We start from the raw sequence: 12122 nt of genomic DNA, 5'->3' as shown, positions 1-12122 counted from the left end.
GTCCCTTCTGCCATTCCATGGTGGTCATCTTCTTTATTTTATTTTTTTAACTGTTTTAAATGGCCGCCATATCGAAAGGGTGAACGGACCCATTCCCTTTACCGGCATCTTTTTATTTTACATTTTTTTCATTTGTGAAATGCCAGAGTGTCTTGCAACCAAATACAATCACTATTAGTACCCCCGGATGAAGTGGATGAAGACGTCCGGCAGATGAATTGCATCAGAAAGAAAAGATCCTGGGAAGGTCTCTCACTCATCCAGGTGGTACTGCTGGAGATAGGAGCAGCACATCTGTAGACACTTCATCAAAAGCCTGCTCTCTGAACCTCTCTAGCATTTATGATGACTCTTCAAAAGTAGTGCTCCAGTGCTGCATGTTTTCAAGACTCTAGGCCTCGTTATGGGGTTGCCAGTAAAACTTGCTGGTAGCGGCAGGTTACTGGCAGCCCCGTAACACAGTTTCCGTCACTTGACTCCCGGTGCCACTGAGATATTATGGCAGGTGGCAGAAACAGTAAATTCCTATTCCCGTGGAGTCCCATATGACTTCACGGCAATGGGGTCACTAAAACACCTGCACTAGTGCTAAAGATGCCCGGTGCTTCAGTGAAAACACTGCCAATACCGGACTGAACTACCGACAGGTCAGGTCAGGCCTACCGAGAGTTATATGCCCCTCCCAGCAAACTGTTAGTTTGGTGGTCCAGAAAGGGTTCCAATATGTTGTTACTGGCACCCTTATTTCCAGATGACCAAACTTGTAATGAGGCCCTCAAACTGTTTCTGGCAGCACCTTTAATGGCTGGGGTTGATTCTGCACAACCACTGCTCAAAGCTCCAGTGAAGAGGTAAGACCACATGGGGCAGACTATCCAGAAAGTTTTAGGTGTTACTTTGAGATATAGTTCACAGCATCTATCCCTCATGTATAATTTGTTAAAGTTCTTCCAATGCATGGATAAGATCAGAAGTACAGGTGAGTCTTGAAGAGACAAAGGGGGAAGAAAGAAAGCCTGGAGGGCACATGATGACCTCACACCTGAACGTCACTGGTATGCCGTGGAAGGTGCAAGGTGGCATGAGAAAAGCAGTGAGGTCAAGGTTGAAAGAAAGCATATGTATCTCTGAAAGGCGCAGGAAACCCCCACTCTGGGCTGCGTATTAAAGTAACAGATTAGTTCAGAAAGGAGAGTCCAGAGGATTGTAATTTATAAGCAAAGTATCAAAAAGGTTTATTATTCCTGATACATTATTTACACCAATGAATTAATCATGATTTAATCTACACTTAAGCATATTATTTACATTGCAGGAAGTTTAAGAACACAAAAATTAATACAGTTAATTAATACAGTTCATATACTCAACAAGCAAAGAATTGTCTCTTCTAGTGTGCATCATGTTATTTGAGAGCTAGGGTCTCATAGTTGTTTTGCATGTCTCCCTCTCTTTTAGACTGTGAAGGCGAGCGTCCCCAGCCAGCACGATCCTCCCCGCAATGAGAGACAATGACGGACTCTCCCAGGTTGGGAATAAAGCCAAGACAGAGTGCGGGTGAGCTTAAATGGGAGTTTATCAATCAGAATAGGGCATGCAAAGAACTCTGCAAACTCCGAGAGCGCTCTGTCAGACAATCGCAAAGACAGGCGTATATATTTACAAAAAACGTCATAAGAACCTACACACTATAGGGGGCACAAGTTCAATGGGATTGGGTGGCGACGACTAACTATAGGTGCTGCTGTGATGTGGTTGGCCGTGGCTGGAGAACGTCACTGGTCAGCCTCGTGGGTTGGGCTGGGCCTAGCAGGTTGGCAGAGTTCATCCGGGCGGTGTTGTTGTGCCATCGCGGCCAGTGTCAGAGATGAATGTCTTTTCCTGACTTATTTGCCCTAGGCCATGCACACCGCAGTCATTCAGTTATTGCAATATTATCTTCTTTGGTAAATCTTCCAATAGGTTATTCTACAGGTTAATGCAACACAGGAGGAATGCACCTTGTGAGGGGTCTGATGGTCATTCGTCAGGGCAAGGTTACCAGTGTCTTGTTGACCGGGGCCATAGGTTGAGGGGCTAAGCTTCAGGGCATGGGACGGACGGTACAAGCCTCCCTGTCTTGTTAGATGTGGTTATAAATGTGCCGCTGTGTGTTGTCACAGTGTTGGGTGTCCTGATTGCACAGGGCCATAAGTCTAAGATGATTTTGTGGGTTGTGGGGTTTACGAGGGGGCGCCTTTGGAAGCGTGAGTTCAGACAGGGGTTTACTGCTGTGCTGTAAATAATGCAGGTGGCGGCCCGTGGCCTTGGGTGCTGCAGAGGGGGCTACGCATCTTTGAAGCGGCTCCAGTCTAGTTGGGGGAGGTGGAGCAGCGCGGCGCGGGCCTCTGCTCTCCTGTTTGGCAGTCTTGGAAGGGTGGGAGGGGGAATGGCCTTGCACATATTCACAAAGGTATCTCCCTCGTGTGTTGCCGACTTTAGGTAAAAACATCACAAACATTTGAACGCTCTATAATACTTATTCAAATCACTTTAAAACATGCATTTCAACTTTGCTGAATGTGTCTCGATTATATTCAGTCTGGGCACCTTATTCGTACACTATGTTTTAACAACTACAGTATTTAGTTATATGCATATACATTTGCAGTAAGTGAGGTAGTAGCAGGGTTGGTGGAGTACATAGAAAGTAACCCGCCACTGTACGTGACGGTGGCGGTACATAAGGGGCTTAGACATACACGCGTGACGAGTGCATTCTCGCACATTCTTCACATGTGCCCTCTGTATGGTTACATTCGTTTTCTTGTGTACCCTAGCAGCATTAGTTCAGTTATGGCGCGGGACCGCGGGGTGTACAGCTTTCAATGATACATATAAAGAATAATCACCCAGAATGCTTTTATCATTTGCGCACCCCTGCAGGGTTGTGGGTCCTTCACGGCTGGTATCATGTACGATAATTACACAATTTTGCAGGTTTCTTTAGTAAGAGTGGTTGTATGGAAAGGAAAAAGTGGTTTTCGACATTCACATTTGGGTACCTTTCTGCTTTCATCAGATGACCTTTCTACAGATCTTCCCATCGCCCAGGCCTTGCTGACCGGGTCATTCTGGGAGCAGTGGTACACTGCGGAAGGTGAACTGTTACAATGTTAGTGTACTACGCTAGATCATGTCCGTCTTGTTCGTGGGAACGGGCTCGCAGCGAATCTGCCATGGTGCTGCGGAGACAAGGAGAACTGAAACTTTCCGAGGGTGGGGGCCGCGCTACAGTGCGCTGAGCTCACACCATCTTTAGTAGACAAAAATGGTTTCTGAGGCCTAGCTAAATTTAATACGTGCGGGCAATGTCTTCAGCAGGTGAGCCATCCACCACCTGGGCCCTGGTGGTAAGGAGGGGATGCCCGCTGAGCCATGGCCCTCACCTGGGGTGGAGGTGTAGGCAAGGGGGGTCTTTTGGACCATTCCTCCCCTACATTTCCCCCCTTTCGTTACTTAAGTAACGAATACTTTAAGTCCTCCAGCCTTCTACATTCTTCTTCGTCCATTACTGCCTCGTCCCATGCTGGTGTGCCTTTTATGGGCATCCATGCTCTGCACACCCCCGTAAGCTTTCCCCTCTTCTGGCATATTCATCTGGGGTACAAGTCAAGTATATACACCCGCCATCTCCCGCCAAATCTACCCACACCTCCTGGTACCATTCTAGTACACGGGGCTCTCTAATGGTGGTGTGCCACGCTTTATCTATGATATCTTTGTCGTGATAGATAGGTACTAGCTGATACCTTGGTGTGTCATCTGTTCCTGTTTGTACCTGCACTTCCTGCATGTTCTGTATTGTCCCACGAGTGTTGCCCATTGTCACCATCATGATTGCACCATTAGGTACTGCGTTAGCGCAACATCGAAGACCCACCTGGCACAGGCAAAAGGCAAAAAGGAGGAACACCACAGCTGGCATCAAAAATTTCACAGTTATTCCAAGCCACGAGGGGACCCAGGAGAAAATGTTATCGAACCACGTACTGTCTTCTGCTCCACCTTCCATTTTCATTTTTTCTCCTAGGTTGTGCACTGCTTCGATCACATGGGACAGGGAGCCGTTTTCTGCATCTTCGGAAGGTACGAAAGTGCAACAAGCACTTCCGATTGTTCGGCAAACAACTCCATCCATCGCCGTCAACAGGTCCAGGACATACCTGTTTTGCATTGTCATCAGCCGTAGAGCCCTTAGTTCCACTTTTATTACGTTGAACCCTTCTTCGGTGTCATTGGCCAGCTGAATCAGTTCCCAACCTGTTATCTGGAGCCATTTTGCGTTTGCCCTTACTTGGACACTTGAGATGAGTGAGGCGAAGAATGTTTCTGCTGAGCTGAACAATCGATATCTGTCTGGGATCTGAGCCAACAGTTCTGATGATGCCTTTGATATGTAATTTGATGCTCTTCTGTTACGGGTCAGCACCTCTCCCTTGTTTCCGGAGGACAGGACATACATTTGTGACTCCGCAGTCGGCTGGGCTGCACTCTGTTGTATGCGCTCCTGTGTCCTTTTGCTTCCATCGATGTGGCTTTCTGGTATTACCATTAGGGCTGAGTTTAGAGTGGCCATTGAGCAGCTGCCACTCCATGACGGGGGAAGGTGCAGGTATGCCTGATTGCCGCATACCCAGTATGTGTCCATTAGGGCTGCTGTCCCTTTTCTCAGATCTGGGATGGTGAGGGTCTTGTTGCAGCTCTTGTTCGTTCCCATGGTGGTTTTCCCCTCTCCTTTGAAACATAGTTCATAGTCTATTTCACTCTGTAGTTTGAAGGGTTTTTCGATGGCGGTTACCCAAGTTAGTTTTGAAATGTGTTCCTTCCATACTGGTATGCATGTTTCTTCTATCCACTGCAGTTTCTCTGGTGCCACACCTCTCAGTGCTTCAGCTTTACACATTACTTCTTCATCCTTCCACTTGTTGTCTGAAAAAAGTGTCCCATGTATTACAAAAAATGGTTCCTCCAGACATACCACCCCTGCCGTTTTTGGGTAGCAATTTTTCTCGTTCTGCAGCATTTTAAAAGTAACTTCATGTGCCTGGAAGGTGTTCTTAATCCTGCATAACGTGAGATGAAGGAGACATTGGGCATCTATAATTGGCAACTCTTTGGGTAGCAATACTTTGGGTGTACCTGAAGCATGAGGAATGAGGCAGCAGACATAACAGCTCTCATTTGTTGTTTGTTTTGCGGTGGCACTCATATCTGCATACCACTTATTTGTCTGGTGGGGGTGTCGTGGGTCTTCCATCTTGTCTAATTCTAACCCATAGTACTCATCATACTGCCTCCTCCCGGTTTCCCTTTTCCGTCTGTTGTTCTTGTTCCTTATGTACTTCCCAGCCTCCTGGACGAGGGAAAGAATAGACCCCCCTTTCTCATTCCCGCCCCCCTTGGCCCATTCATCGTATAAGAGTTTGTGTACTGCTAGCATCTTTTCCTTTTCGTCCCTGAGTTTATCTTGCAGGTTGTTTTTTAAGACGGGGGCAGGATGACTGGTGGGGGTATCATACAACCACGATATGGCAGACGGGTTTCGGTCATTTAAACTGCGAGCATTATACCTATACATCACTGGTGGAGATACTGTGTTGTTTTGCATTCCACCCTGTGGCTCTTTCTTCTCTGATATGACAGCATTGGATGGTGTGGTGTGATAACCCCATACAAGTTTAGTTCCATCCCATACCCTCATATTGACACTTGTAGTTACATTGGTCCCTGTGTTGCTGTTGATCCCAGTGCTGTTAATCCCTCCCCCCTCGTTCATCTCGATAGAGATGAACGCTATAAACCAATATGTAACCAGGCCAAATATTAGCATAAAAAACATCGTAATGCACACAGATAATCCACACTCATACGAATATCTACATCTCTCATTTAATAATTCTCTCATTCTACTAATTCTATCCGTTGCAGGCTGCCTGTTAGATGCCATGGTAGTTCCTGTTTAAGATATAAAAGTGCATTAAGTGCATGCATGTAAACATTTTGTTGGCACCATTAGTGCCAATATATATATTGACAGGTAATGGAAGCGGGTAGGGTTGTAGGGAAGGGTATTCACAGACAAGGGTGTAAACATGTCACAATTTGATCACTTCAGTATTCACATATAAGTCCAAAAAAAAACTTTTTTTTTCAGTAATATATAAAAAGAGAATGCAGCAATACTTCATCAGTCACATTCCCATTCACGTTCATTGCTGACGCACAAACACAAGTTAATATTCAGACATTCTGTTCAGTTGAATCGGTTGCTGTTGTCTGTTCCTCCTCATTTGCCTCCTCTTGCACATTATTATAAGCTCTTCGCACATCTGTCAAGTGTACCCAGTACCTCAAGCCCTTCACTTTTACAGCTGTGGGCGTGCAGAACACTACCTCGTATGGGCCGTGGAACCATGGTGCATTCCATCGACGCACAAAACTCCTGACATAAATTAGTTCGCCCGGCATTAGCTGTAGCTGTTGCTCAGGCTCTGTGACAGACCCTGTTATGTTTCCCTCCTCTCTAGTGAAGGGTGGGGAGAGCTGCTTTGATATTGCGCGCGCTGCCCTTGTTAATTTTTTCAAATAGTCCGTGAACTCTTCTCCCAATATCGCGGCGCTCCTGTGTGCATCTGAGTGTTCGCGCAGTGGGGAGTGTGCTGTGTGCATTCGTCTCCCAGTCACGATTTCGTGCGGGGACAAATGGTGATCTTTACTTGGCTGGTTTCTTAGTTCAAATAGCGCAAGGGGCAGACAGTAGATCCAATTCTTCTTCAATGAAAAGCATAGTTTTGATAACCTGCCCTTTAACAGTCCGTTCATCTTTTCCACTATGCCATTACTTTGCGGATGATAAATCGAACACAATTTATGTTTTATTCCCAATAATGTAGTGACTTCCTTGAAAAGTTCATTCACAAAATGAGTGCCGTTGTCTGAGCGAATCACGTCACAAATTCCCCAGCGCGGGAATACTTCCCTCACTAGGAACGTGGCGGCGCTTTTGGCATCAGGTCGTGCACATGGTCCCGCTTCCACCCACCTTGAAAATGGGCACACAACCACGATCATGTACCGCGCGCCATTACACCTTTCCCCCATGTCTGCGTAATCAATATGCAGTTCTCTGAATGAGCCAATGGGTTTAGGAATTGTTCCCCGGAGTGTGCGTAATGTCATCCCTGAATTGTAGATCTGACATGTTGTGCATTCCATTGCCAATCGAGATACGTGCTCCTGGGGACAGGGCACAAACCATTCTTCTTGTATTTCTGCTGCAATGTGCTGTTTGGTATTATGTGCAGGGAAGTGTAGTTGTTGAAATGCAATTTCTAGTAGCTGGATTGGCATTACCACTTTTCCTGAGTTATTTTGCCGCCACAGCAAGTCTGTTCCCGACTTGCTGCACCCTCGTTTTGTCCACATCAATTTTTCATCGTCACTAGCTCCTTCCTGTAATTCTAGTATTTGTGATATGGGCATCATGTTGTACCCTTCTGGGGGCTCTTTGTTTGTCTTATGCTGCAGCATGTACTCACCTGCGTCATATTTCTGAAAATAGGAAGCCTCCTTGGCGGCAGCGTCCGCTGCCGCGTTCCCCAAAGTGACAACGTCTGTGTTGGATGTATGTGCTTGGCACTTAACTATTGCTACTGCGGTAGGATTTTGTAGGGCCTCAATTAACTCTTTCAACAATTCCGCATGCTGTACTGGTGTTCCGTCTGCCCGTCGAAATCCCCTCCGCCCCCATCTCGCTAAACCTCCATGTACTCTCGTCGTCATGTAAGCTGTGTCTGTGTATATTGTCACTGCACAACCCTTTGCTGCATGTAGTGCTTCTATGAGCGCAATCAGTTCTGCTGCTTGTGCGGAGTAATGTGATGGGAGGCGGTATTGAACTAATGTTTCATACTCACCGTCTTCTAATCTCACCACCGCCATACCGACATGTTTTTCTCCCGTGTCCACATCAATCGATGCAGACCCATCCACGAAGTATACTTCCCCCTCGCTCAGAGCGTTCTCACACACCACTGTGTCCTCCCCTCTTTCTCCTGTGTAGGTTGCGCAATCGTGGTCCTGCATGTCCTCTAGTGTACACGCTTCTGTAATGAATGTGGCGGGGTTCACTGTCTTGCATCTCACCACATGGATATTGGCGCTAGACAATATAATCTCGTAGGCTGTTGCCCGCTGTGTTGTCAGTGTGCTTTTTGACCTCTCAAGTATTGCGAACAATGAATGTTCCACAAACAATGTCACAGGGCAACCCATTACTATTGTGGCACTTTTCTCAATCGCGAACGCGGCGGCAGCGAGTGATTGCTCGCACGCGAAGTGGCCTTGCATCATGGCATCTAAAGTACCACTATAGTAAGCCAAAGGCTTGTGTCCTAGGGACGTCTTTTGTGTCAGTACAGCTGTCATGAGGGTTCCCTTGCAGTGTGAAAATAGGTAAAATTTGCGTCCATAATCAGGGTTTGCTAGCACTGGAGCGCTTGAAATTAACTCTTTTAATGATTGGAATGACACGCTCATTTCTTCTGACCATTCTATTTTTTTATTTTCCTGTTGTGCCTCTTGAGTGCTTGTAGTAGGGGCCTAGTGTATGCTGCATAGTCTAATATTCATGCTCGGCAATAGTTGCACATTCCCAAGAATTTCTGCATGTCTCTCACTGTTGTGGGTTCTCCTACAGATCTTATCGCTTCTACCCTGTCGGGGATTATCCTTTTTCCATCTTTTGATATCAGCTGTCCTAAGTATAAGACCTCTGTCAGGCAGTACTGCAACTTCTCCTTGTCTACCTTGTACCCCTTGTTGGCCAGTAGAGTCAGGAGCGTTGTTGAATCCTTTCTACATGTTACTTCGTCTTGTGCACACATGCAAGATGCGGTTGAATATGCTCGGGCTCTCACAGTATCCCTGTGGTAGTCTGCAGTGTTCATATCTTTTACCCCCCAGTGTGAATGCTGTAAGGTATCTACTCTCTTCATCCAGGGGTATTGAGAAAAATGTGTTTTTCAAGTCTACTACTGTGAAATGTGATGCCACTTTCGGGATGCTGCATAGTATTGATGCAGGGTTCAGGACCAGAGGGAACTCCTTCTGAATTACATCATTTAGGGGGCGTAAGTCCTGTATCATCCTCCAAGACCCTCCTTTTGCTTTTTTAATTGGATAAATACATGTGTTACATGGGGAGGTTGAAGGCACTATTATCCCTTGTGCTATTAGTGCATTTATGGTCTCTCTTATCCCTTCTTCAGCCTCACGGGACAATGGATACTGTTTCACTCTGGGTAAAATTGCTCCTTGCTTTAACTTTATTACCACAGGTTGTATTCCATGCAACAGCCCTACGTCATGGGGGCCTGTTGTCCACAAATTATTTGGTACGAGCCTCATGTCGTCATCAAAAAATGACGGTGGTGCTCCTACCACTGCCATCAACTGGACGGGGGTTTCCCGGGTTTGAATCAAAATATCACAGGGCATCGCTATTTCCATTACTATCTCACCATCCCCTTCTGTGTCTGAAAAGAGATCCTCATCTGTTAATTCTCGTAGGGCGATGTTGGCATTTGTACACAGCACTGTACGCCACTCACATCCTTCCCTATCCATTCCAATCGCAACAATCCTTTTCGCTGACACCTGTACAGCGTGCAAGTCTAATGATACCACTGATCCTGGTGCTGTGTCGGGACACACTATGGGGCGGAAGAGGAACTCCGCTGGAATCCTCCAGTCCATTCTTCTTAGCTCTGGAATTATGAGGGCCAAAGTCTTTAGCCCTTCAATAAACATTTCCTCATTTTCCGGCAACCCTCGTATTTCCTGTGTGGTTGTGTAGGCTTGCACTACCAACATCGCACGCAAGGGGCATATCCCGGGTGTAGAACACACTATTCCTCTCTCGGTAAATGATATGGTCATGTTAAGTTTACTCAGGAGATCCCTCCCTAATAAATTTATTGGTGAGTGTTCATAATACAGTAAGGGTGTCTTTACAGTTTTACCCCCCACTGTTACATCCAAAGCTTCTGTGTAAGGAACTTCAATTACAGCCCCAGAGAACCCCTGCGTCTCTAACTTCCTGTTAGATAACGGGAACCGGCCCTCTCGGATACATGATTTCTCCGCTCCCTAATCAACCATGAATATGAACTGCTTGTCTCCTATCTGCGCCCCTACCAATGGTTCCTCTGCTGCATTGTAGGTCGTAGATAGAACTGGACACGCAAGTGTTCTCTGTGGGCTGTCCTATGCGGGTTGTCTCATCGCCCCCCCTGATTAAAAACACTTCCTGAAACCACTGACATGCCGTTGTAAGGGGCTGGTGCGGGGGCCCCGTTTGCTGTTGTCGCGAAAGGGTTGCCTGGCGTATACTGCATATTGTCATTGTTTTGTGGGTGGTTCTGTGTTCTATACTGGTGCCCCGGTTGCTGCTCAGCATTACCTTGGCCTGGGTTTCTCAGTTGTTGTTGTCCCATTGGAAGACCATATGGGCTCCCCGGGTGGGGATGGCCATACTGTTCTACTTCTTGGAACCCATTGTTGGGTCTAGCTCTGCACTCCCTAGAGAAATGCCCCCACCTTCCGCAGTTCCAGCAACTCCCTTGTGCACCTCTAGGGCCCTGCCATCCATTTCCTCCCATTCCTCCGTATCCCAGTCCACCTCCTCTTCGGCCCCTGTACCCACCTCGTCCCCCTCGAGGGGTCCACTCTTGCCACTGCGGACCTCCGCCTTGCTCCTGCTCATTCCTCTGCCGCTGTCCTGCTCCAACCCAATTAGTTGCCACCCTTCCTTGTATTGCTATCGGCCCCTCCTCCTCCTCATCTCCCTCCCTGCTGTGTGGGAGCGCGGCTACTGCTGCTGCAACCTTCACCAACTTTGTCTGTACTAATTTCGCTTCGTCTGCCAATCTTTTCTGCGCCACCTCCTTCTCCCTTTCCTTTATTCGCTTACAATGGTGTACTATTATGCTCTGAATCTCGGGCCATCCCTTTGCTTCAATACCTGTATCTTGTCGAGCGCCTTTTGCACTTCTTTGGGGAGCCCTCTTTTTATAATGAAATAGAATAAAGATGTCGATTGATACCAGGGCGTGCCCGTTTCTGCTCTCCACATCTCTTGGACCCGGAAAATGTAATCCATGGCCTCCTCCCCGTCATTCATTGTACACTGCATTACTGACTGTAAGTTTGGCGTGTCTGGAAACGTTTCTCGCAAGGCATCCCACACCCTTGCATGCACTGTGTTAAAGGAGGCCCCGTCATGGCGGTCGCAGTCTAATGTTACTCCCGGGAAACCAGCCTTGACCCATACTCTCTCAGCCTGATCCCCCACTGCTGATACGAGCAAACTCTTCACATCTCCTATTGCTAGGGGTACCCTGGCAGTGTGCTTCTCAAAGGCGTATATCCACTTACTTGCCCCTCTCGATAACGGGGGCAATAGCTTTAATAAATTTGCTTTATCCATCTGAGCCCATGGGATATAGTTAGGCCTCCCTCCTCCCTTGTGTATCAATGGGAGCTGTAGCCTTCCTTTTGTCGTTGCCTCTACACCCGCTTTGGCTGCTGACGTTCCCAGTGATGCCATTTTCCCCACCCTGTTCCTTAATCGCCCCGTCCACTCATCATCCAGGGTTCTCATTGAACATGTACCATCCCCCCCTTCGCTTCCCCCTCCCATTGCCATGCTCAACCTGTCGCTTTCTTCTAACTCGTCCCTTATATCACATAGTAATTCCTCTCTGTCCCCCATAGGCCTTTCTTCATTGTCAATATCTCCCTCTCGTGTCCCTATTTCGATTATTCGTGTCGGTTCTTCTTCAATTCTGAACAGTATCTCACCTTTTTTCCACCCCTCTTCAGGTTTTCTATTCTCACCTGGCGCTCTAGACGTGCGCCCTGATCTAGCCACATTAAGTGCTGTTTGTTCACACATGTCTTTTATCCTCGAGAGCTCATCTTTTGCTATTGAGAGTCTTGATTGTAAATCATCTGTGAGTTTCTCTATGTCCACCCTTTGTGTACTTGCCTGGGCTCGCTCCCTTGTACTTTCATATGGC

The sequence above is a fragment of the Ambystoma mexicanum genome, chromosome 4p, assembly GCF_040938575.1.
Source record: "Ambystoma mexicanum isolate Mex_15411 chromosome 4p, UKY_AmexF1_1, whole genome shotgun sequence".
Classification (NCBI taxonomy): Eukaryota; Metazoa; Chordata; class Amphibia; order Caudata; family Ambystomatidae; genus Ambystoma; species Ambystoma mexicanum.
The sequence above is the reverse complement of the archived record's forward strand: the minus strand, read 5'-3'. Positions refer to the sequence as shown.